We start from the raw sequence: 27,169 nt of genomic DNA, 5'->3' as shown, positions 1-27,169 counted from the left end.
CTTAAAGAAGGATTAAGAACAGGGGAAAGGAAGAATCCGGAATGAACATCAACGAGTTCACAAACAGCATCATTAACCATTCTTAGAAATCAAATTCAATGCACTTATTTAAAGTTTTAGAGAGGGAACAAATTAAGACTTAAACCAGGAAGAAAGTACAGTGGGTAGAATGTACAGTAAATACCAATTTTTGAAGGGTGGGAAGGAAAATTTCTTCAACGCTTACTGAAAGGTCACAAGTAAACGGGAATACATTTATTCCTTCTAGTTTACACCCGAAGTCAAGGACAGGGCAAAATAGCGTTTACAGGTTACGAATAAAACAGAGGAGGAAGGAAAGGTTAAGTTAACAAACCAGGTACAGAGGATAGGGCCTAGCAGAAGTATACTCCCATAACCTATACGAGTTGTAGAAAGGGAAAAACGGGTAGCAGCAATTAGTAAAGGAAATGAAAATTATGCTCAGGAACATTAAAAACTGAGAAGAGCTAAGAATAGGATTTCATTTAAAGGACATTAAGGAAAAACAATGTTAGAGGAAGGAATTCATAGAAACTTAATTGTGCGAATTAATAACGATATAGGTCGACTCTAGGACGGCGACACCTTGGGAAATAAAACACGCGAACAAATAACGCCACAAGATTAGACATTCCATCAAACCACCCAAGCCAATTTCACATACCAGGCTTACAGAGTAGAACATTCCCAGAAGGAGATCATTGAAAGAGGAAGTACAAAAGAATGAATAGGCTAAGGAATAATAGAACCATCTAAATCACCCATGGCTTTATTTTCCACTTTTAGCTAGTTCCTAAAAGGGACAAAACTTAACAGAATAGTGTTGGGATTTCAGGAAATTGAACCAAATTCACTGAAAACTGATCCTTAATTCCAATGCCCGTCAAGTCAACGCGAGATCTTATTACGCCCACTATAGGGTCCAAGAGATAACTTCACCACTATAGATTTATTGCAGGGATTCTTGCAAAATCCCATTTTCTAAGACGAAGAAAGTAAACCTTTGACTGCTTTTTTCCACTAGTAACGGCAGATTACCAGTATGTAAGAATGCCATTTGGAGCCTAAAGTCAAGCCCAGGTAACTTTTTGTAAGATTAATGGATTAAAAAATTTTTGGGCGATTTACTAGGCCAAGGACGTGCACCTGTACATAGATGATTTGGTTAATGAAACAAACAGACACTATATGAAGGAAACAACCATAGGGGACTTAGTCAAGGAGAAGTCCTAAAGAGATTAAGAAAAGCCAAACCTGAAGCTTAAATTAAAGAAGTGTTAAACTTCCTTTTAAAAGGAAAATAGACTACCTTGGTCCATACAACTAAGTGAAAAAGGCCGTAGAAGTTAAACGATTCTTAAAGAGAAAGTCAAATTAAAGGAGTATCCTACACCTCAGCGCAAGAAGGACGATAAAGTCAATCTTAGGTTTAGCAGGTTTTTTACCGCAAGTTCATAGGGAACTTTGCTAGTCATAATCCGCTCCAACTAACTGAACTTTTAAAGGAACACGTAAATTCAATTATAGGGACAAAGACAAAGCAGCAAGGAAAGCATTCGATTGAATTGAAAGAAAGGATTTAAACAACACATTCCCCCAGTACTTAGTCTTCCCAGACTTTGGACAAAGAATCTTTTTAGCCACCGGAACGCAAGCCACATTGGTATAGGAGCATGTTTAATGCAAAGAAAAAGACAATCAAGTATTAATGCCATAGGCTTATTCACATGTAGGAAAAATTAAAGCCCTGCAGAAATGTGAACTACTCAGTAAACAGACCTCCGAGGTCTCTAGCTATTATAGACGCTGTTTAAAAGCATTTCAGAATATATCATTTTTGGTTACAAGGATAAACCGCGTTCAACAGGATTCATTCAGTCTGCCCCCAGTAGAAATTGATAAAGAAACCCGAATTTTTTCTGGACGTAAGAGCCCGTTGGTTCATGACAGGCCCAAAAGATTATGATATAAAGGAGGTGAAATAGTGTCCCTGACGGGAAGACGAAGAAAGGTAGCAGATGGCAATTATCAAGATATATGTCACAAGGTGATAGTATAAATATAAGTCAAGAAGGAAGCAAAAGGAATGAAACAATCGCGGTCAATGATCGTTAAATGTACTTACTCATGCATTATTACAGAGGAGCTTTCCCGGCAAAATTTCATAAAGGAAAACAAAGAAGAGATGAAGATAATAAGGGGAAAACTGTTTAAATACGTTTAGAAACGAAAGAAAACACACAGCCAACAACGAATTAACCGAACTAGGTAGGAAGGCGGATGTCCCAACAGATGCACTAACGGACATAGATGGCGTTACATTAATTTCGGATGCTGTACAAGAAATATGAACCCATGTCCCCAATTTGGTCAAATTTCTAGGTGTACTGCACAAAAGGTTAGTACCTAAGAGTCTAAGAAACAAGGTCATTGGAGCTAATGCACGATGATGACATGAGAGCTTCAATCCAGGAAGGGATGAGACAATTTAAATTAATTCAAGGAACTTTCCATTGGAAGGGAATTCACAAGGATGTTAGGAAATTATGCGAAGAGCTGCAATACATGCAACAGCTACAAAAAGGGAAAGAAACACGAACAAGGATAAGTACCAACTAGGGAAATATCCTATCCCACAGACTCCTTTCGAAAAGAGTATCTTTATTGAGCTTATCACAAATCTCCATACCACGACGGTTAAAGGGAAATAAGAATATAATCTAGTATGTATTTCCCTCCCCCCCGGACGCGCTCACGGAGGATATCACAAGTGGTACCCACTAAACTAGTAAAAAGTGCCAAGGATTGTGCAAACCGCACTTTTCGATAAGATATTGTTTGCCAGATATTTCTGCCCACCCCACAGATCATTCATTTATGATAATGGGACCGAGTTTCAAAACAACTCGTTAGTTCCAAGAAATTTGTAACGCCTTTTGAAGGTAGGAAAAGGTCAAGCGATACAGGCCGTATCACCCAGTCTAGCAATGGTATTGGTACGAAAGGAAACTAAACCAGAAAGGTTTTAGACGTATTACGACACACAGTAGGACAGGATTCCTGATGGGACGACAATTTACCTTTAGTCCAATTATCCATTAAATGCAAGGCAATCATACGGAGTATTCGTGCAACTCCAATAAAAAGCTTTGCGATGGGAGATGAACCAAGATTACTCCTTATGCATGGCTGGAATCAAGCCCATACAGCCAAAACTACTCTGAAGGATATCATGAAGATAAAGAAATCCCCCCGGGAAATTCTTTAAAAGTAATCCACAAGCAATTGCACAAGAATTTAGAAGAAGCCCAGCGAAGAAATGATAGAGGAAGCATTCAACGAAGGATTAAGGCCATGTAGGACTACAAGAAAGGGGATGGAAGTCTATAGTTAAGAAGGAAGTAAGACAAGTGGGTATTAATTATAAGTTAGCCACAAAATTCACAGGACCATACAAGGTCGATATTGACGTACAAAAGAAAAACTAAGATAAAGGTTAAGAAAACGAAAAAATAACCAAATGACCTTCACCAATACTGATGAAATCATTAGAAGGAAGAAGAATTTTTGGGAATAAACAATGGACAATGGTCAAGAGAAACCAAAGAAGTTGAAGAATCCGAAATGACAGAGACGTCAGAAGAAATTACCAGAAGAAAGGAACTAGATATAACCTAAGAAAATAAAGAAGAGTCACTTTCAGTGAAACAGAAGAACAACAAAACCCAATTAATTCATACCCAGTTATTCCAATGGTATTTAATTTGATTTCGTTATTGCTAAGGTTCACCTTCATCGGGTTCGGACTTAGGAATAATCTTGTTTTACTTGTTGCAATTCTACTTTAATTTAGGTTAGGTTTTGTAGCACAATTTTTTTGGGTTTAAGTGCACTTTAACTTCAAAACTTTATTTTGGACTTGAAGGGAAAATATTTGGTATGTAAGAAAAAAACGAATTCAATGCGCCAGTATAAGAATTTAAAGGACCCGTATATTAGTTTAACCGTTCATAAGAACATTCTTAGAAGTAAAAGAATAAATAAAAAGACGGGTAAGTAAGAGACATTAAGAGATTTTAAGATAAGAGGAATTCCGGGTTTCAGAAATGACTAAGATAATTGAAGGGGTAATTAATACACTTACTTTGTTCAAATTCCAAATAACCAAAAATGTTCGATTGATGAAAACTTACTGAATAAGATATTTAAATTGATGAAGTACTTCATTAACAAGGGATATAGTAGTTGTTGAAAAACTTACTAACAAGGATATTGATGGTGAAAGCTTAACCTAATTGTTGTAACAGTTAGAAGAAACCTACAAAGTATTAACCACTAACCGGTTCATTTTAACCGAGTTGCCAATTTTGTTGTTTAGTAATCAAGCAGTGAAGTTATATTGTTAATGTACAAGGTTTTACTCCAGAAATTACAGAAAATAAGGAATGCCAATGGGAAAATTTTGCATAAACACAATACCACAATCTCAGTAGGAAGTCAAGGACACACTTGTTATTGCAATACAAAACAACAAGGGATATTTTCTCCCCAGGACTTGTCTCCAAGCAGCAGTTCGCAGCAAACAAGAAGCCATCAAGTGTCGTCAATGAAAAACGAAAAAAAAATTTATTTTTCCATAAAGAAAGACGATATCCACCTAGATAGAATAGGACTGAGGACTGAACCAATCATGTACTGTAAACTTGGATAGTTACCATTATTTTTTGCTTCTACCATGCATTTTATATAACTTATGAACTTAAGGGTCTTATGTATGTTTTAACTTTCAGTTTTCTTGTTGGTGATTTATTTTGTTTGCATTCAGTTTCATGTTTCTTAATGTGATTTACTCATATTTGAATTCAGTTTGATGATTCTTTTAATATTACTTAATCAAGTACTTGTTCATATTCATATTCAGTTTTTATGTTTCTCTGAATGTTACTTACTCAAGAAGTTTATCATGTTTACATTCAATTTTGATTGTTGCCCTTAATGTTACTTAATCAAGGATTTGCTCATGTTTACATTCACTTTTGATGTTTTTGAGTCAAAGTTTCAATATGATTTCCAAGAAGCATAAGTTAGGAGTCCTCTTGTAGGTATAATATTTGCTTCAGCTTAGATAACGCTGTCGGAGTCAGCGAGGTAGCGGGCCGAGACTGTAATAGTGTGGCACAGTGTCGTTATTCCAAAAGACAATAACTTAATAATACTTAAGAAAAAGGCACGAAACGGATAATAAGGAAAAAAAAAAAAAGGGAAAGGAATACGATAATGATTTTTCTTAGTGAAGGGATTTTGTTACTCCAAACATTAGGCTTTTAGCCATTAGACATCTGGTTTTCATCTCCCCCAAAAGCCATCTGTCCGTACCAGCGATTAGTGACCAACGAGAGATAGTCGACGAGGGATATCGCCCAGGCACCTTCGAGAAATTGGAAACTACTCTCATTAGCGCCTATGACTAATCGGCGTTCCCTCGTGAACAGGTCAGAGAGAGCCATCTGGCATACGTTAACAAGGAATTCTATGACCCGTTGTTAGAAAGAGGGAAGTACCAAATTCTTAAAAGCTCCACCCTCCCAAAAGGTAGGCCTCTAGTATCGACGAATCAAAAGCCATGAGTGTCGGTCATAAGACAGCCCAAAAGGGGTATCAACGAATGACCTAGAGGTTACCAAGGGATACGCCCCTAGAAGCCAGGACATGAAGAAGGAGGCGTATACAAATTCAAAGCCTACGAATTACTGTAGAAGACCTGACAGGAAGGCGGTCTTGTATAATGTTGCAGCCACTAAGGCACAAGAAGTCTTTCAGAAAAATGCCACACCCCAGTCAAAATCCAAAAATCCAAAGGCGGGCTAAGGAGATTTCAACTGAACAAAAAGGCGAGACAGAGAGAGAGCAGGCAGAAAAGGGAGCAGAGAAAAAAGGGGAACAGAGAAAACCAGAGAGAGAACAAACTGGGGAGCCTGAGGGGGGGGAGAACGGCAGTGGCATGGCCGTGAAGTTGAAACAGAGAAGGACAGAGAATCCGCAGAAGAAGAACAGGTGCAAAAGTGTGGTGTGCGAAGCAATCAAAGACAGTGAAAAGTGACAATCAATACTCAGTAAATTTCCCTCGTGCCTATAGACTCGTAATTGCAACAAGTGCCAATTAAGTTTTATCAGTCCAAGAGCCCAGTAACTCAGAAGGTGGAAAACGTGTGTAAGAACCCCTAACGAAGAATAAACTTAATGCAAAGAAACATATCAATTAATTTCTCATCCTAACAGAACCCCTTTACCTAATTCCCCAAAGTACAGCCTCCACGGCACACGTTACCTTAGATCTGTGCAAAGAAAGTAATTACCGAGCACTTATATATATATAATTATATACTATACAATATATATAGATATAATTCTAGTATATATATATCTATCTTTTATAATATATATCTATATATATTATATAATTAAAAAAAATTTTATAATTCTTTTTAATAGAGAGCGAGAGAGAGCGAGAGAGAGAGGAGGATAGAGAGAGAGGAGAGAAGAGAATGTATGATGGATAATACCCACTTCATTTGAGATCGAAGATTACCTCGTCAAATCCCTCACAGTGTTAATAGTAAAATTACAGGATATGTTTTGACAGTTCACTTTAAGTATGTCTGTTATCTTCTCAAACCTACGCCCACGCGACGGCCCACAGCAGTCGACTGATTGGCTGGTATATCACATGCAGTTTAGGGCAGCAGAGGGGCAAAGGGTTTTACATAAGGGTTCCTCGAACGGGATCGAACCCCGGAAATAATGCAACAGATACAAATCATGATTTCGAAGTAAGTCGTCTGGTTCCTACATTCTTCTCTTCCAAATACGCGATGCAACATGAGATAATCTAATAAAAACCAACACTCTCCCGATACATCGGATTAAAAAAAACTCACAGTAACTGAGTTTGCGATTTGCGGGGGGGGGGTTGGGGGGGGGGGGAGAGGTTTGGTTGGAGAGGAAAGCAGAACCACTTGTCTACTTCAAAAAATGGAGTTCCAGGCGGTGGCCTCGTGGATATGTCCGTTTATTCTTTCCGGTCTGATTCCACAAATGTTTTTCAATTCTTCCCATCAACAGAAAACTCTTTTACGAGGCGGCTTTTTTAGAAACAGCTACAAAAAAGTAAGAAAAAAAAGAGAAAATTCACACAGCACACATACACACACACACACACACACACACACACATATATATATATATATATATATATATATATATATATACTATATATATAGTATATATATATAACGAACTCATAGCACCACCCTCATTGGAGCCATCTTCTGGCATTGTTATGTCTTCATGTGAAAATGGTGAGCGTTGAAGCAAGACGTGAGCAAATATCGTACTGTTTATAAGTAAAAAATGGATCGAGGTTCATGTTTTGCGATTGCCTGATTGACGAGACAACAAGATCATATTCTGACGATAGTAGTCTGGATTTCCCCGTGAATCAATGGCGTCAAGGGAAATGATTAAAACATCGGATTCACTCCAATTTGCTTAGTGTGTCGGGTCAGAGGCTTTTCGTAGCCCGTCCCACCGGCTTCTACAGAGACAAAAATGAAAACATCAGTCTTTGATAGAGAGAGAGAGAGAGAGAGAGAGAGAGAGAGAAAAATTTAGTTTGTCATCAACAACAAATCTCCTGTTAGTAAGAGGTGTCATCTGCCATCTACAAATCGGAGCTTCATGAACCCTCAAGAACTATGGAAATGAACAATATCGAAATCTTCAAAGCGAATGAATTTGCATTTAAATTCCTTGTAAATGAGAAGCGCACACAAAGACTAAGAATTAGCGAGACAAAACTAAGTGTTCCATTTTCTCCTGTCATCTCTCTCCGTGTGAATCTTTGAAGACTCCAAATCTAATTACAGCCAGATGTAAATCCTTAATTCTCTTCCAAGCCTCAAACCACTTGCAATTACAATAACTAGTATTATGCATTGCACAAAGAAACATGTTTTACTTTCATGACTGTAGTAAATAAACAGGTTTTTTCGAACACACATACACACACACACATATATATCTTATGTGGTAGTTTTAGCGACAGATTTAGGAAGAAGTGAATGTAGAGATGGGGGTTGATCGCACTATTTTAACCGCAAGAATCTCAAATGAAACTAGGGATGTTAACCTTGCGTCTGGGTGGGTGAGCATTTCAAAGAAGTGTCTTACGATTATAACAGGCGAGAGGCTGAACTCAATTATGGAAATGATGTGGTGGGCTGATGCAAATCCTGGAATACTTGTGAAAGTGACTGCTAAGGGAGTAACGATGCAAAATCTACTATACACCAATACAGGCGTTTAGCCTCTGAGGCATATGAAATGCTATTAGGTTCTTGATCTGGTTGATGTCCGTTACTTTCCATGACAGAGAGCATTTGGATTAACTGATTAAATGAGTATTTATTAACTTTTGCAGAGAAAAATATCAGATTAAAGAGACTAAACAATTACATGTGTAAACTTTAATAAAAATGCGCTTGGAATGATTTTGGTTGTGAAAGCTACAGGAGTCAGAGAAAACCCATAGAAAACGACCAGTCTTTGTTGAGAACAAGAACCTTACGTGTGGAACTTGGATTCTGCCGACTGAGCCATGCGAGAAGTTTGAAAGCAAAAGGTAAGCAACTGTAAAGAGGATTCCAGGAGTAGAGAAGTTCATGATAACATCATGACTTAACATGGTTACACTTAAAGAAGGACTGGTAAGCTAAGTGAAGGCTTCAGTGATAAGGAATGTGTATTATTGTACTATTGAGAAGAAACAAACAGACATTTCGTAATCCTGGCTAAAAAAAAAAAATTCACTACACCAATCAAGTTCACTGATTTAATTCTACCTTCAGCCCACAACCAAAGTAAAGGTTTAAATTTAAAAATTACACACACATGCGAGTATAGTAAATTACATCGTATATATAATTCTTTTTCACTTCACTATAGTTCTTTTCCCCCTGCAGAGGAAGCGGCGCCTGAGGGTGTAACTCTTCCTGGTTTTTAGGAAGCCAAATGTGTCTCGAGGAATCTGTATAACTAGCTTTTTCTCTGATGGCAGAACTCTGAAGCTTTAGAAAGATTTGGATTACTGTATCCTTTTTCAAGTTTGACCATAAAACTGCGTTCCTCATATGACTACACTTTTGCTTTTCCTCCTGCTACGTGCTTTTCATAATTTGAAAAGATCGAAAAGAGAATTATAATTAATATATATATATATATATATATATATATATATATATATATATATATATATAGTACATATATAAATTATATATATACATACTACATACATATATATATATATATATATATATATATATATATATATTAGTACATATAAATTATATATATATACATACATATCATACATATATATATATATATATATATATATATATATATATATATATTATATATATATGTGTGTGTGTACTTATATATATAATACAAAAATACTAGAGCAACAGCTACAATTTCAATTTCAGTAATGAACCAGTATCAAAACCTGAGCTACCTCGATAAAAGGCCCTAGATATACAAAACAGAGAGAGAGAGAGAGAGAGAGAGAGAGAGAGTCATCACTAACGATTTTAAGAGCGTAGAGTTTACCAGGGTAACGGAGTCCGCAGCTCTAAGAGCCGACTGGCTGTATGTCTACCAATCGCACGGCGAGAAAGAGAGAAGGTCGCACCGACGTCATCATATCAGTAGTTCATCAGCCAATCAGATGATAGTCTGAGTATGACGTCATCACAAACACTTGGATCAACAACCATTCAGAAGAGGCTAGGAATGACGTCAACACAGATGACAAATAACATTTCTCGCGGAAGGTTATTGAAGACGGGGATAAAAAAAGGTAATAAATAAGAGGAAATAATAAATATATATCATGAATTCAAAACTTACATACAATAACTGCAGTTGCATCAAATAACAAGACTTCTGACATGTACTACTAAAACACTTTATCAAGTTAATAAAAATGACTATGGGAGCCGGTAAAATGTTGGCTCTGAGCATTTGTAAATATTCCATCATCAATTTTTTATTCTTTAATTATTTCTTCTTTTTTTTTTCCACAAGTGGGATCTCTTTCTTCAGTATTTCCTTTTGCCTCATCTTCTTCATGATGAATAACCATATTCTTTGGAAGCTTGAATTCCAAGTTAATGGGCCTTGTGGGTTTGTTCCATATGAACAGGTTTCATCTTCTGAATAGTATCATAATAAAAATAATTAATATAAACCTGCATATAAATTAGCCAAATAAAAGTTACATAGGGGAAATTACTAACAAAAAACACACCGAGTGTATATAAATGCATGCATATATATATATATATATATATATATATATATAATATATATATATATATATATATATATATATATATATATATATATATATATATATATATATATATATACATACATGTCTAATATTTATATATATATAATATTTTATATATATATATATATATACATATACATGTGTATATATATATATCTATATATATATATATATATATAAATATATATATATATATTATATCTCTATATATATATATATACATACACACACACAAACACAACCACACACACACACACACACATATATATATATATATATATATATATATATATATATAATATATATATATATATATATATATATATATATATATATATATATATATATATACTATATATATATATATATATATATATATATACTATATATTATATATATACACACACACACAACACACACATCATAAAGATATATATCTATATATATATATATATATATATATATATATATATATATATATATATTATATGTATGATGTGTGTGTGTGTGTGTAAAACTAATAAAAGAAGCCATAAAAACCCCAAAATATATGAAGTAAGTACTATATTTCAGAGACTGCTGTCTATCTCTACAGGTAGGTAATGAAGAGAGAGACAGTAGTCTCTGAAATATGGCACTTACTTTCTATATTTTGGCGTTTTTATGGGCTCCTTTTATTAGATGGAATTCTGTTGAAACAGAAACAAAAATTTTTACCAGTAATATATATATATATATATATATATATTTTACATTTTATAATTTGCATAAATATGTGCATATGTTATATTGATTTGTAAAACCGTTACATACGTACTACACACACACACACACACACACACACTAATATATTATATATATATAATATATATATATATATTATATATATATATATATATATTATATATATATATATATTACATCGGATAATCATATCCATCCTCAGTCCTCTTAAATCAGATGTTAGATGTTGCCAAATGTCACGATGTGATCCGCTCCCGTCGATATCCGAAAGGTGAACGCAGGCCTGCGTGATCTACAAATGCGCCCTCATTCGATATTGATTTTAAAAGCACAAAACCAGATGCTTCTATCGCTTAGTAGATGAAAAGAGAGAGGGAAAGGGAACGTTTCTACTAAGACGGAGTATTGTTTATATCTATTCTGTTTCACAAACTATACATACGAATATACACATAGTACACATATAGTACAGACACAAACGAATATATCCTTAAATCCAAGGTTGAAAGGTAAGTGAAACAGGGACTTGGAAGAAGTACATCCATAGTATTATATTCTACTTTTTCAAATGTAGAATATGCTATGAAAATACTTAGATTTCTACCGTGGATTTAAGGATATTCTCAAGTATGTGTTCCTTCGAGTTACGTTGACAGCATAATATATATATATATATATATATATTATATATATATATATATATATATAATATATATATATAATATATTATATATATCTATATATATATATATATTATATCTATATATATATATATATAGATATATATATATATATATATAATATATATATATACACTTATCTTCCGTAGAGGTAGTGTGAAATATATATATATATATATATATATATATATATATATATATATATATATATTATATATGTATATATATATATTATATATATATATATATATATATATATATATATATATATATATATTACTACTTCTTCCGTAGGTATTGTGATGATATATATATATATATATATATATATATATATATATATATATATATATATATATATATATATATAAATACAAATATATGGGTGTGTGTCTGCGGCGGAAGTGTCCGCATACATTTGTTTTTGGATGTAAACGGTGAGTGCGTGTGTCTATGTGTATAAAATCAGTAGATGGAAAATGATCTTAACCTTCCTTTAAAGTACAGAGGAAACAGAAAACTACCCGAGTTTCTCTCTTTTGTTCCTTTCCGTTCTCGCCGGAACACCAACAGTGTCAAATCAGTGTTCCCATCCATCTCGTCATGAGTATTGCGTTTATGATGTAGTCCTGAATATACTGATGATAAAACAGATGTTATTACGAATAAAGGCAAGCGATTAAAATATAATTCTGAATTAGACGGTGCTCTATTAACAACAAAATAGCCCTTTTACGATAATAAAGAAAGACAAATACCACAAGAAAGCTTCCTTTTTTTTTGCACAATGTAATAGCTTTATAGATAGTCCTTATATGTCTTAAAATGATATGGTTAATACAGCATTTAAGAACAACAAAATAATAACTGTTAAAAGAACTCTCTCGACAGTATCAGAGGATGCGTATATCAAATCCTACTTATTCAAGAGTAAAATTCTAAGTTGTTCAAACTGGTAAATCATATATACGTGTTTAGAGGTCAGAGTCATGTTATGAACTGGTACAGATGCTGAGAAATTGTTCTATTCCAATAACATGACAGAGAAATATAACAGTCTACTTTTATAAAAGAAAGTATTGAAAAGATGAAAAATACAATCCTTAGAGTGCATTATTATTATTATTATTATTATTATTATTATTATTATTATTATTATTATTATTATTATTAAAATAGTTTAACCAAACCACTGAGCTATCAGCTGCCATATAGGGCTGGCCCGAAGGTTTAGGATGAAATACCAGGTCTAGACCATAGGCCAAGAATTGGGCCAAATAGGTCATTTGAGTGATGATGAAATGAAAAAAATAAATTGTATAAACCAAATGCTTTTATACTGGAACACATAAATACATTAATTACAATTATTCATCTCTCCATTACATAAAAAAAAATTGATTCATTTTTTAAAACTAATTAAGCGCCCTATGGGCTTAGGTATTTTGATTATTTACTCTTCTATTTTAATATTTTATCAATTGCGTTACACTTCTCCTACGAATGGAGAAACTTGATCTTTTCATTTCCTATTTATTTCAAAGAAAAAAAAAACCTTAAATGTACAGTTTTTGGTGAGCTCGGTCTAAGAACGTCGCAAACCGACAAGCTTGTTATTTTTCAGTGAGAAATAATCCAGATCGGAGGTTTTACGAAAACAAGGTTTGAGAATAGCATACCATCTCTCTGCTCTAAGCACAGAAGCTCCGCCTTCTCCCAGGTGTCAACGGACCTTTTCGAGGTTTTGTCTGTTCGTGCGCACTGTGCTTTCATTTGAGCACTTATATCTGTGTATAAATTTATGCTGCTACATACCAGTCCTTTGGAAATTGACTTCAATGACGGGACCGGTCAGGATTATCATGTTTGTTTGAGTCAATAGCTACACCCCATTCTTTCTCTGTCTAAAGCACAGAAGCTCCGCCCTCTCTCCCAGGTGTCAACGGACGCTTTTTCGAGGTATTGTCTGTTTCCGTGGCGACGCTTTCCATTGAGTGCCTTATATGTGTGTGATCACTATTTCCATGGCTCGTTAGAACACTACATACCAGTCCTTTGGAAATTGACTTCAATGATGGGACCGGTCAGGATCATGTTTCACTTACGTTTTTTTTGGAATTTCACATTTACATTTCACGTTTGCGTGTCATATATATATGTGTGTGTGTGTGTGTGTGTGTACAATATATATATATATATATTAGATATATATATATATATATATATATATATTATATATATGAAGATAAAAGGCATATAAACACTATTTTAACGTTGCAACCATATATTTCGAGCACTTCCTTCTGTGTTCCTGATCACAGGTAGAATATGGACATATGATATTTTACAAGAGTATATATACAAGAACATATGTATGTGTGGCAGTACGTCTCTGTTGGTGACCCAGGAAGGGTGGAAATGAAACTATTCCCTGGTGACTTCTGGCCTCATTTACTCCCGTCTGGCGTCTGGCGACTCCTCCGGTGGTCGGATGTTCTTGGACACCGGCTTGAGGAGCGACCTAAGGATTAGTTCCTCGATGTCATCCGATTTCCAATGTCCTCCTGACCGGTTCATATTGTTGGTTTGATTGATGATAGCAGATTCCGCAGCATTTTCCTTTTATACGGACAGCTACTTTTGAAAATCAGCTCCGCGCCACTCCAGTTAATAGTATGGCCTTTGTCCTTAACATGTAGGAAAATCTCCGAGTTCTCGCACGCATATCTCACTTCGCACTGCTCTTTTGTGTTCTGCTAATCTTTGCGAGATGGATCTACCGGTTTCCCCAACATAAATCTCATTACAATTGCTACACGGTATCTTGTAACTCCGGCTTCTTCTCCTCTTTTATTTAGGTATATTAATGAGCGAACTTCCGATGGATTTGGGATAGTGGAAAATAAAAGGATTATTAGATCTGAGGTGTTCTGTGGCTTTCTGGATATTTTCATCGTATGGAATTTTTATTTTATTGCTGAAGTCTAGTTGTCTATTGTGAGTGGGACCTCTATAGTATATTGTATTCGCTTTATTTATAGCCTTCTCGATAATGTATGGTGGGTAAAGCAGTTGCATTAGGTGTTGGCGGATCGTGTTGAATTCTTTATATACGTACCCATTTGAACATATTCCAAGCCCCCTGAGGAATAGGTTGCACCCGACCATGATCTTTACAGATATATCGTGGTAACTTAGGAAATGAACATATGAAACGCATATCTATACTGCTCTCTTACGATTAGTACGTCTAGGAACGGCAATTTCCTGTCTTTTTCCCATTCTGTTTTAAGTTTTATAGTCGAAAGTGGCGAATTTAGTTGATTGAAAAATTCACTGAAATCTCCCATGAGAACTCGGGAACAAAGGCCATACTATTAGCTGGAGTTGGGCGGAGATGATTTTCAAAAGTAGCTGACCGTACAAAAGGAAAATGCTGGAATCTGCTATCATCAATCAAACTAATAATATGAACCTGTCAGGAGGATATTGGAAATCGGATGACATGGACGAACTAATCCTTAGGCCGCTCCTCAAGCCGGTGTCCAAGAACATCCGACCACCGGACGAGTCGCCAGACGCCAGATGGGAGGTAATGAGGTCAGAAATCACCAGGGAATAGTGTGTGTGTGTGTGTGTGTGTGTGTGTGTGTGTATTTATATGTGTGTGACTAACTTTTAAACACTCATCTAGAATGTATTATAACTTTTCATATGGGTATTCTGTTCAGTGACTGATTATTGGTTACCTAACAGGATTTTTTGCTTGTCCTTTTAAAATGTACCCAGCATTATTACAAAGGAAAAAAAATAAATAAAAAAAACACAATCACGCACTTATTGATTAAATAATGTGGTTTTATCTTTATGATATCTTTCAATATAGAAATTCCTTAAGATGCAATCTTTCGTCATAGCCGAAAACCTTTATCCGAATCTACTTCCACACAAAATGTTGGATTAAGATCAACAATTACAAGCAGCAAATCCACTACAAAAAGAATCTTCGAGATACTCATGGGGCAGAAGATTCTACAGGCAAGGGATAGAGCCATTCCACTTATCCAATACGACTGTTTGGTAATAATGTGGACTTTGTTGGATTCTTGAACTTTACTGAGATTAAATGCCGCTTTTGGGACACACTGATATGTGAGATTAGGATGACAACCCCATGATCATTCCCTACAAGCTGTCAGGGCAGTTATATGCCCTGTATTCACTGGTGGCTACACATCTAAAGGCCCGTCCACACGGTCGAGCTTTGCTCGACGAACTCTGTTCGATGTGACGTCAGAAGCGGAGACACAGCGAATAAGGTCCTGACTTTTCCCGCTTCTAACGTCAAATTGAACAAAGTTCGTCGGGCAAAGCTCGACTATACCCAAAGATATGTAACTTCATTGATAAAGTAACTAGCGGTACAGAACATGATACTTTCTAGATATCAATGGAGGGAACCCATTATATATGCTTAGAGAGAGAGAGAGAGAGAGAGAGAGAGAGAGAGAGCACTTGTTTTTTTAGTTTGTTTTGTGTACTAACTTGTTTCCAGTACGGAAAGTCAATTAGAAAATAGGAATGTAAGAAGTCTAAATTTGAAAACTGACTTATATCAATAAATGGGTTGTCAGGTTACAGCTGAAGTAAATGGAACCGAGCGTACACACAATCAACATAAAAAAAATGGAAGAAATAAAGCAAGCACAGCCGCACTGTATATAAAAGCATAACTAAAGCAAGCGCAAACATTCATAAATACATGGCAGAATGTAAAAAAAATAAATAAATGGCAGAATATAAGCAACAATGAACGAGAGAGTAACAAATTAAAACAAATAATCCCCATGTTGGAATACAACTTTCATCATATCAAAAGGAACGACATAAACAAGTAAGTTTGACCTTTCACAGTTACTCGTTTTTTGTGTGAATCCCAAAAATATTATCGACAACGAATGCCAAGCCTTGAAAAGAAGTCATTTAAAGATTTATTTTTCATGGTTTTGTTTGCAATGAACGATTCAAGTTCGTTCCGTAGAACTCAGTTTGTTCGTAATGAACGATTCAAGTTTGTTTCGTAGAACTCAAGGGTTGTTCGTAATGAACGATTCAAGTTTGTTCCATAGAACTCAGGGTTTATTCGTAATGAACGATTCAAGTTTATTTTCCGTAGAACTCAGGGTTTGTTCGTAATGAACGATTTAAGTTTGTTCCGTAGAACTCAGGGTTTGTTCGTAATGAACGATTCAAGTTTGTTCCGTAGAACTCAGGGTTTGTTCGTAATAAATGATTCAAGTTTGTTCTGTAGAACTCCGGGTTTGTTCGTAATGAACGATTCAGGGTGTTTGTTTGGGATGAACAATTCAGGATGCTCCATATAACTCATGGTTTTGTTCGTGAAGAACGATGCAATGTGTCTTCTAAGCCTCGGTTTGTTCGTGATGAGCCATTCAGGGTGTCTCATAAGACTCAGGTTGCTGTTGATGAACAACGAGTTAGGGTGTCTCGGATGACTCGGGTTTGTGCTAAATGAACGATTCAGAGTGTCTCAAAAGACTCAAATTCAATGTTTGTTTGTAATGAACAGTTCAGGTTGTTCTGTAGAACTCAAGAGGGTTTGTAACAACTGAATTGCCACAATGGTTAACCTAAACCTAATTGGTTTGCTGAGAGATGCTGGGGGAACTGGCACGGAAAATGAGAGGCTTACGTAAAGTTTATAAAATCACCGCATATAAAGTTAGGGAATTTAGTTCATTCAAAATTAATGAATGTATGGAACGACGCAGATAATAGGCCTATTCTGATATGTAGAATTCAAGGAGACAGGATATAAAAATTATACTTCAAATTACCATATTCGAGGCAGGACCAGGCTACCTGAATTCATGTGCGCAAAAAAAGGGGGTATGTTACTCTATCGGACGTGTTTCATAATGTGATTTATTATGACCGGGGCGATAGATAACCCGCGCTCTGTGTTATGACTGGGCTGAGAGATAAATGTGAAGCCCAACCAGCTGGGCTAAGTCTCGTCTAAGAAAATGGGGCGACACGGACAATTCTGGGGTTCTTTCTCTTATCTCAGAAATTTCGTGTGTTCATGAATGCTCCAGAACAATGAAGAAAATGATCTTACCCATGCACTGCTGGTTTGTTTAAATACCAAATTTCTAACTGACGTTATTCTTTATGTGGAAATTTCTGGGGCTCACCTAGCCCGGATCAAAGTACAGTTTGATAATGCAACAATATTTAGTTAAGAGTGGAACGGTGAAATTAAGGGTCTTTCTACTGAATCCTAACATTTCCTATCATGGACTAAAGAGAGTGAGAGAGAATAATCCAGCAAGGTGAAAATTGCTGGAGGGGCCTTTGTTCGTTGCTGATTACTGCGTGCCTATCTAAAATTCTGGGACAACAAGTTGTCCGGAGCACATGGCAAGAAAATACACACACTTTCCTTTTTCATCACTTGGATATGTACCTCACTTGCCTAGCAATCCTATCAGTTAAGGGATACAGGACTATCATGCATTAGCAACAAAGCTCATGTATTGGTTAATGCTCTTTCTTTACTATGACTAATTTTGCATGCATATAGTCTATCATATCCCTAAGACTTGATTTTACAGTCACGATTTTGGACGCACCTAACGTAAAAATATAAAATAACAATACTTTACTTACGCTGCGGAACTGGCTCATTTTTGCACTTATTAAAGGGGTTTATGCTAATATTGCAACTAGCTTTTAGCAAGGCTATTTTGCTGAATCCTGCAAGTTGCAAGGTTCCTGCAAGGATACAGAAAGCTAGATACTGAGCAATCAGTTGCCAATGAAATGGTTTTACACTGAGGGTTCACATAAATTTATCATAGGAAGGTATAATCTGACTATAGTTCTGGGTTCAGGTAAAAACTTATAAGAAAATGTTGGCTTATGGTCGTCTTCATGGGGAGAAGACATTAGGTAAATCCTTGGTATTCACTTAATTACTTATATTTACATTAAACACATAAATCAGAAGAATTTAGAATGAACACCGACAGGCAACAAAGCCCTACCGAACAATCAAATTTTACAAAAGATGAAAAGATCAACGAAGTAATACTAAGGTGACCCACTTTAATGGGCAATGTAGGGGGAGATGCAGTGATAAGCCACTGTGCACACACACAAGATGATGGGGTAGTTCCATGACAGCAACTCCTATCTATTTTGACAGATGCCAGAAAATACGACTTCAGTGACACCCGAACTGGGTACATATATGTGCCGGCGTGCTCTCTCAAATTCTATTTTGCCTTAGTCTTTCATTGCGGCATTCCGTCCTAGAATATTCATGTTTCGGTGAAGATCTTACTGGCTAGTTTAAACTTCTGCTGTACAGTCTGGAACCAGGACTCTGCCTTGATGTCCTACGTCCGCAAGGAAAACGTGGGATCTAAACAAAGGAAACTTTAAGTATGAAAAAAACATTTCGGCGTTGAAGCCCGATGAGTTCTACAAGTACATAGGGTTAGAGATTGGGACCCAGTTGAATGCCAACGGGAATAAGCCCGTCGGAAAAATCATAAATGAACTTGGCCATCTATAGAAAGCCCTCCTCAAGCCACAACAGAACTTATGGATGCTCAAGACTGTGGCAATACCCCATCTCCACCATTTGGTCTTGCATGGTGATCTACGGTGCTACCATTTAAAACAGCTCGAACTAGAAGTCAGAAAGTTCACTCGAAAAGCCTTGCATCTACCTGAGGATACTCCATCAGCGGCCTTCTATGTGGGAGTAGGAGAGGGATGTCTAGGGATCTACAACTTCATCCATGGAACCCCCAACAAGATAATTCAGTTCTACACCCGCTTGACTAGGTCCCCAGATCAACTGATATCTATACTGCAGAAAGTCACTTAGTTTCAACCCACCCTGAGGAGAGAGCCTGCCATCTGGAAAAGTCTTCTATACAGAGTATCTACGGATGTTGACTGCAAGATGCCCCTCATGGGCCGAAACCCCAGTGGATTGACTTGCGGCTGAAACTGATGAGGGGAGGCATCTTCATCAATGCTATCAAGATAAAATCGGGCATGCTTACAACTCCCGCCTGCTCAGCCAGGGGACGTGATGTCAGCAGCCACTGTGATCTGGGCTGCCCATTCCCTGGTACCTCACATCATATCCTCCAGGTATGCCCAGCTGTACAACCCTGGAGGGTAACACGGCATAATTGAATTAAGGGACTCGGGCATTAAAACCTTGTTGAAAAGGGTTATAATATCATCAGTGAGCCTCAGATCTCAACACCTGAGGGACTCTGTAAGCCCAACCTCCTGATATGGGATGAAGAACACTGCTTTATAGGAGATATGCAAGTGACAGCAAATTTAAATCTCAACTCCATTGATGCGTGCCATCATAGTCTGGGGATTTATGTAACACCGTAGAATTTTTATGATTAGAAATGGCACCTATCTAGATATCTTGAGTAGGTTCCAAATAATAAGAAAATCTTTGCTGGAGATTTCCCAGGGGTGGCAGGTAGTGGCCATCTTGAATTTCAAAATGGCTGCCATTTTGGGCCCTCTTTCCAGTAAGTGTTGGTGTTTTTAATACAATAATCCATTTATTTTCACTCAACATGAACTATAACTAATTAGTTGAGTCTGGCTTTGCAAAGTACATTACCAAATCATTTAAAATAACCTCATTCAGTATTCAAAGTGGCTGCCATAAGTACTGGCCAATTTCTAAAGTTATTTCTGGTTGTGATATAAGGGTTGCTGATTACATTGTTGTTGGTAGTAAATGGCTTCTAAAAAGCAAATATGGTTGCCAAAAACCCCAATATGGCTGCCATACATTGCCTAAAGAAAATTCCAACAGTTTAGCTACAGTTTCAGCCAAATCTCCAATTAGTCTGATCATAATTTATCTAAACACTCATAATATTCATTTCACTAGCTTTTATATTATTCATTTCACTAGCTTTCATATTATTCATCATCCTCATCTTCTGATAGGGTGCGGGTAGCTTTATCCTCACATTCTGCATTATTGCATTCATCTAATTCAGTAAAACAGCTGCACAGTTCAGTACACTTAGGTTTATTCTTTCTGCATTTGCACACATTGGTTGAACATCTTGACTTGGAAAAACTGCACTTGACCAAATAAATTATTGCATTAGGAACCTGTGGCAATAGTGTCTTTACTGGCTTGTACTCTCCATCTGTTAAATTCCACCCAAAATCATCAGGCTTTGGTAGCTCTGGATTTGCAATAATGTCTTGAAAAGACACCACCTTAAATCTGCTACATTGCTATTTCTGTATGATAATATGTCTTAAAAAGAGGTGTGGTAGTGCATTGTCAATCTCAGCTTTTTCTGGTTAGAGTCAGAGGTGCTTAGTAATAAGCGCTTGGCTCCTCGAAGAATGCGGAAATGAAATACAGCCAGGAATGGTGATCTATGTGACCTGAGGCTGGTGACACCTCAGAGATCACATGATTGGATCATGTGGACATCCGGCATTGCTAAGGCACTCCGCAAGGCGTGTCTGTGTGTGTGTTCGAAGCGTATGGTGTATGGGCCTTAGTGATAGGTGATGCAAAGAAGAGAGGACACTCTTTGATTGCTTGTGTCATTGTACAGAACACACCTGGAGGAGGTTCGAGAACACCCATCACAAGGTAGAGTAATACGAGACTTTGGAAAAGTTACCCTTTGAAGTGAAAAGAGAAAGAGAAGTGTAGTGTGTACACATTCATTTTAATCAACTTTCACATGTTGGAGTAGTGTAATAAATGTCTCTTTATTTCAGATGGGTTCATGGCACCATATAAGAGAATGGGTTCTCTAAAGACTTTATGACCATTTTAATGGCGTAATTAATCAGACAGCCAGATTTCAGGAGGAGTGTTTACTAAAACCTGGTTCAGGAGAGGAAAATGACAGTTTACGGTTTTTTTAGGGGGTCAGACTTTATTCTTTTAATTCCTCTTAATGTATTTATTCTGTTCCATTTAATATTAGCTAATTTGGGGAATAAAAAGTATATTTTTGTATCTACCGGAATTCATTAGCCCAGTTTGCATTTTCAGCTCATGCCAGAATGATGCGCAACGAACGAGGTAAGGGTAGTTGCCAGTTTGTTTAATTTGTTTAAACGAGTGTCTTTTGGTCCTAAAAACTAGTTTAATATATGCCTGACAAATGAATGCTTCAATGGCACTGATAGTTGCTTCAGATGGTTTTTCTGCCACAACATGCTGAGAGAGTGCATAAACCTTGACATCGTTTGGGTCAAGCTCCTTCAGCACTTTCCAAAATGTCAACTTTCCCTTGCCAGTGAATCTTCTGGTGACATCTGCTCCTGATAATGCATGGAAGTCTAGGAGAGAGGCAGCCCTATTAAAACCCAAAGGGTACTACTCTACAGTTCTTACCAACTCCTATGATGAAACATGTCTCCTAACAAAGAACTGGGTATCGCCTAATGGCTAGTACGAGAACGTCTGTGTCTGGCGAATAAATTCTTCAAGATGTGGCACCATTTTGAGTGGCATTCACACAGTGCAGGATAAGCTTGGTGTCTACTTCTTCTTTGGGGCTTGAAAGGCCTACAAGTCACTATAAGAGGCTTGCCACTTGCCTTAGCATACAGAAACGTTTTCTCGGCTAGATATGTGGTAAACTCATCTTTTGTTCTCACATGGGCAAGCAGACTTTTCATGCTGATCTGAGCAACAGATGTTATATCAGTGATGCGATATGGTATGGCTTTGGTGCTTGCTAGTCTTTTTCACGTGTTGCTGCTTTCAAAGATGCACTGGTGTCGTAATGATAAAGAACCACATGTACTTCATCATAATCACTGTATTTTTCCCAATGGCATTTACGAAATGATCTGCAAAGTCATTGACTCATTCTGTCTTATCTAGAGCTTGGAGGTCTCTCATTCCATCCACAGTTGCAACACGTTTTGCATTTTCAGATTGTACAACATCTCTTTATCCAAATTCTCACTGCTGTCTAGAGGCAAATCTTCAAGAATGGAAGTAATACTGATACATGGACTCATCAGCTGCAAACATGGACCTTGCCACAACAGAAAATTTGTATGTTCTGACTGCTTCTTTTAGGTTGATATCTCTTGCTTTTGAGACAATCAGAAAGCGGACAAATAGCACCCTGTCTTCTTTGAGCTCATTAATCTGATCGTCATTCTTGTGTCTGACTTTAAGTCCTGCTGAAGACCACATCTGGAGCTTTTGCTTCTTCACTGGGGCCCAGAGATTCACTTGTCCTGTTGTTATCCTCTCTTTAACAAATTGCACAAATTTCTCAGCTCCAATATCTGCACACTTGTTAACATCTGTCTGTATTTTGCCTGACATAACTGCTTTTGTGACTAAGTTTATCACTTCCTCATGCTCCTCTTCAAATGGAGTCGTGAAATATTCTATGCATTGTGTGAGGTCCTCAACATTCTGTTCCTGAGGCTTTAAATGTGCATTTGTGTGTTCATGATGCATCTTAGCTTTGCCTGGGCATTTACCAGCAATGGCCTGTGCTCCCATTGCTACTTGTGCAAGTTCAGGTGCTACAAGTGAGAATTTGGCGAGAGAAAACTTATTTAAAGTGATTCCAACAAGCTGCCCCACGATACTTTCATACACCTGATGACTTGTTCCAGTGCGCTGTCTTGACCAAGGGTATGGAATTCTTGTTAACAACCTAATTGCTAATCTTCATGTTACACTAGATGTCTGCCTACATCCTTTTTAATGCATTTACTATTGAATATAAGCAGTGGTAATAAGTATAAACCTACTTCAACATTCCCATTACAACAAATGTCGTAATGGCAGCCATTTTGAAAATCAAGATGACCGCCATATGCTACCCCTCAGTATTCTCTAGTAATGATTTTATTGTTATTTGAAACCTACTTAAGGTACCCAAATAGGTGCCATGTTCTAATCATTGAAGTCCCACGGGACTTAATATTTCAACATAAGCCCTTCGACTATCAGAAGAAAATAAGGAAGTACAACAAGCCGGCAATAAAGGAATATGCAGCCACTCGTACTGGGAAACAACCGATCGTGGACTGCATCACCTGTAACCAGTGTTACCTTTTTTGGTACGAACATTGGGTGCCTCAAGTACAATTGGTACAACTTTCACTGAAATTGACAAAATTTGGTACTTTTTAATATATAAGCATATTTTTTGCTTTTTTGTTTTGTTTTTAATAAATTTTACGTAGGATTACTGTCGAACCATTTTGTGAGCAGACCAAAGACCAAAGATATTTAATTGTTTTCATGCATTCAGTGTGCTCTTATTTCCTTTGTTTTTTGGAAAAAAGGTGGGTGGTCAAAATAATGTTACTCTATGCTATACGTAACACTGCTTTTCGTCTGGTTGCAGTTTTTTCTTAAATAACTCATGATAGTAATGAAATTATGTAACATTAAAAATATAGACCTACAAACACACACGCATACACACAATACCATATGGTTGACTTATTTAAAGAAATTGTAATATAATATATATATATATATATATATATATATATATATATATATATAACACACACACACACACACACACACACACACACACACACACACATATATATATATATATATATATATATATATATATATATATATATATAGTGATAACTTGATCAAAACTAAATTCAGTGTAAAAAAATATTATATCTATTCTAGAAAATGAATAATTCTAAGTTAGATGAGTAGTCTACTATCTGGCTTGTTTAGAGTATTGATATGATTTGATTATGAAATGGTTTGGGAGACGTAAATATTGCATAACCACGGATGAACGGAACGGTAGTGTTCTGTTCTTGTATGGAATGTGTCCTTCACTTTCCCAATGCAGTCATGATAGGTAGCAGCGTAGCCATAACTGCTGCCATATGTACGATGAATAAAATGCATTTACAACAATTTTGAACTTCATAATACCTACTACTATGGACTCTACGACCTGCTACAATATTCTGCTTGGATTACCCAGTTCATGATTTTCTTATCCATGTGTACAACCGTTTGAAGGTAATATATCTGATTGGAGATGTACGACATTTTTAAGCTTCTCTGTACAAAAATTGGATGAAAACTATATCTTGCAACACTGGTCAGAAGCAAATATTCCATCTGTGGTAAGCCTTTCCTTGACAACAAGTTTATCATTAGGCTATAGTGTGCGTGGTATTGCACTGATTTTTTTTTGTAGATCTTATCAATATGAGAGCCAAAAGTTATATCTGTGGAATGTGACCATAGTGACAGTGACAGCAAGACTACTAACGAAGAAATACCAAAAAAGAAGATTAGATATGAACATAAATTTCAAGAGAAGTTGTTGCATGACAGAAGATTTACATCATTGGTTTGCAGAAGTAAGAAATCTGAAAATACGCCATTCTGCAAGGAGTGTGATTTTGGAGTAGCAGGAAGTGTGACACTACTCGAGAGGCACAGGAAGACTGAAAAACATGTGAAAAATTTTCAATCCACTTGAAGAAAGTAACATCCTTTTTTCGGCCATTAGTGTCATAGAAGTTTGAAAAACAAGTTGCTACAGCAGAATTAAAGCTCTGTGCATTTGTTGCAGAGCACAACTTACCAGTTGCTATTATGGATCACTTGCCTGGACTTTTAGCAAATGCAGCTCCTGACTCAAAAATTGCAAGTTCAATGAAGTGTGCACGAACGAAGACAATGTTTGTTTTTCTGGAAGTAATGAGCACAAATAACTTTAATGATCTTTTATTTCACCAGAGAAGGAACAAGTTTTCGTTAGCCATCAACGAGTCGACCGATTTGTCAACAATAAAGCATCTTGTTCTCATTTCTCGTTTCTATGCGTAAATATCCAGAAAACAAAGGATAGATTTTTATGTTTACTAGAAGTCAAAGACTGTACAGCTCAGGGTATATATAGTTCACCCATTAACTCTTTTGAACAGCATGACATTCCTGTTGAAAACCTTATCGGGTTTGCAAGTGACAATGCTATTGTTATGATAGGTGGTAGAGGAGGTGTACAAGCTTTATTGAACCAAAAAATTCCTGCCCTATTTGTGCAGGGCTGTGTCTGCCATTCTATCCACCTTTGTGCTTCTAATGCATGCAGTGAACTTCCTCTCAGAATTGAAGAATTAGCCTGAAATGTGTATTCATACATAATGAACAGCCCCATAAGATTATCAGAGTATTCTGAATTTCAAGTGTTTACTGATATTCTGCCACATAGGATTTTGCATCCAAGTTGCACTCACTGGCTATCACTGGAAGCGATTGTGAAGAGAATTTTGGAACAGTGGCCTGCGCTTACACTTCATTTTACATCAGCTGCACTAGAAGATGGTATGGCTCTTGCTTCATTAGTCTTGCAAGAATTACAAAATCCAGTTATAAAAATGTATTTCGCATTTTGGGCTTTCATTTTACCGGCCATAAATTAAGTAAATGTTGAACTTCAGGCAGAAACTTTTAGAGTTCATAAACTTCGTAGCTCTGTTAATAGCAGTGTAAAGGTTTATTCTTAATAATTTAATGTAAAAAGCCTCTTTACAAGAAAAAGATCTAAGTCAAATAAACCCTAATGATCCATCAAACTATCTGAAGTTAGAGGACATATTTCGAGGTACAAGAACTGAAAGCATTCCCTTTGAATCTTCTACTATCTCAAAGAGTGGCCTACACGGTTCCTGGTGAAAACATTGAACTTCTATGTTACTTTAGCAAAACTAATATTCAAACGCTTCCTTTCCTCTGGCATATTTGACAAATTGTAGCTACTTAAAGCCTTAGATCCTGAAAATGTGCTAGAAGGAAAATCAAAATCTATCATACCCATAAGAGTGAAAATTCCAAACATAATTGAGGAGAAGGATTCTGAAGAAGTAAATACAGAATGGAGAGAGCCTACACTTTTCGAAATTCCCTCTTTGAAGGAATCATGTTTGGAACCTGAAAAATTTTGATATGTGGTATCAACAGAGAAGTGTGGTGATGAATTACGATTTCCACATACATCAAATCTCATGATGAGCTTGTTGTCCTTGCCTTTTCTATGCTGAGCAACATCAAAACAAAACATCGATCAAGGCTTCAGACACAAACATTAAATGGTCTCCTTCACAGCAAGGCTCTGCTTCAAGATATAAATTGTAAAAATTGGTAACCTCCTGATTTATTAAAGAAAATTAATCTACGAAGTCTACAGAGTCTACATCTGAAACAAGAGAAGAGGAGGAG

Source organism: Macrobrachium nipponense, chromosome 15 (genome assembly GCF_015104395.2).
Source record: "Macrobrachium nipponense isolate FS-2020 chromosome 15, ASM1510439v2, whole genome shotgun sequence".
NCBI lineage: Eukaryota > Metazoa > Arthropoda > Malacostraca > Decapoda > Palaemonidae > Macrobrachium > Macrobrachium nipponense.
The sequence above is the reverse complement of the archived record's forward strand: the minus strand, read 5'-3'. Positions refer to the sequence as shown.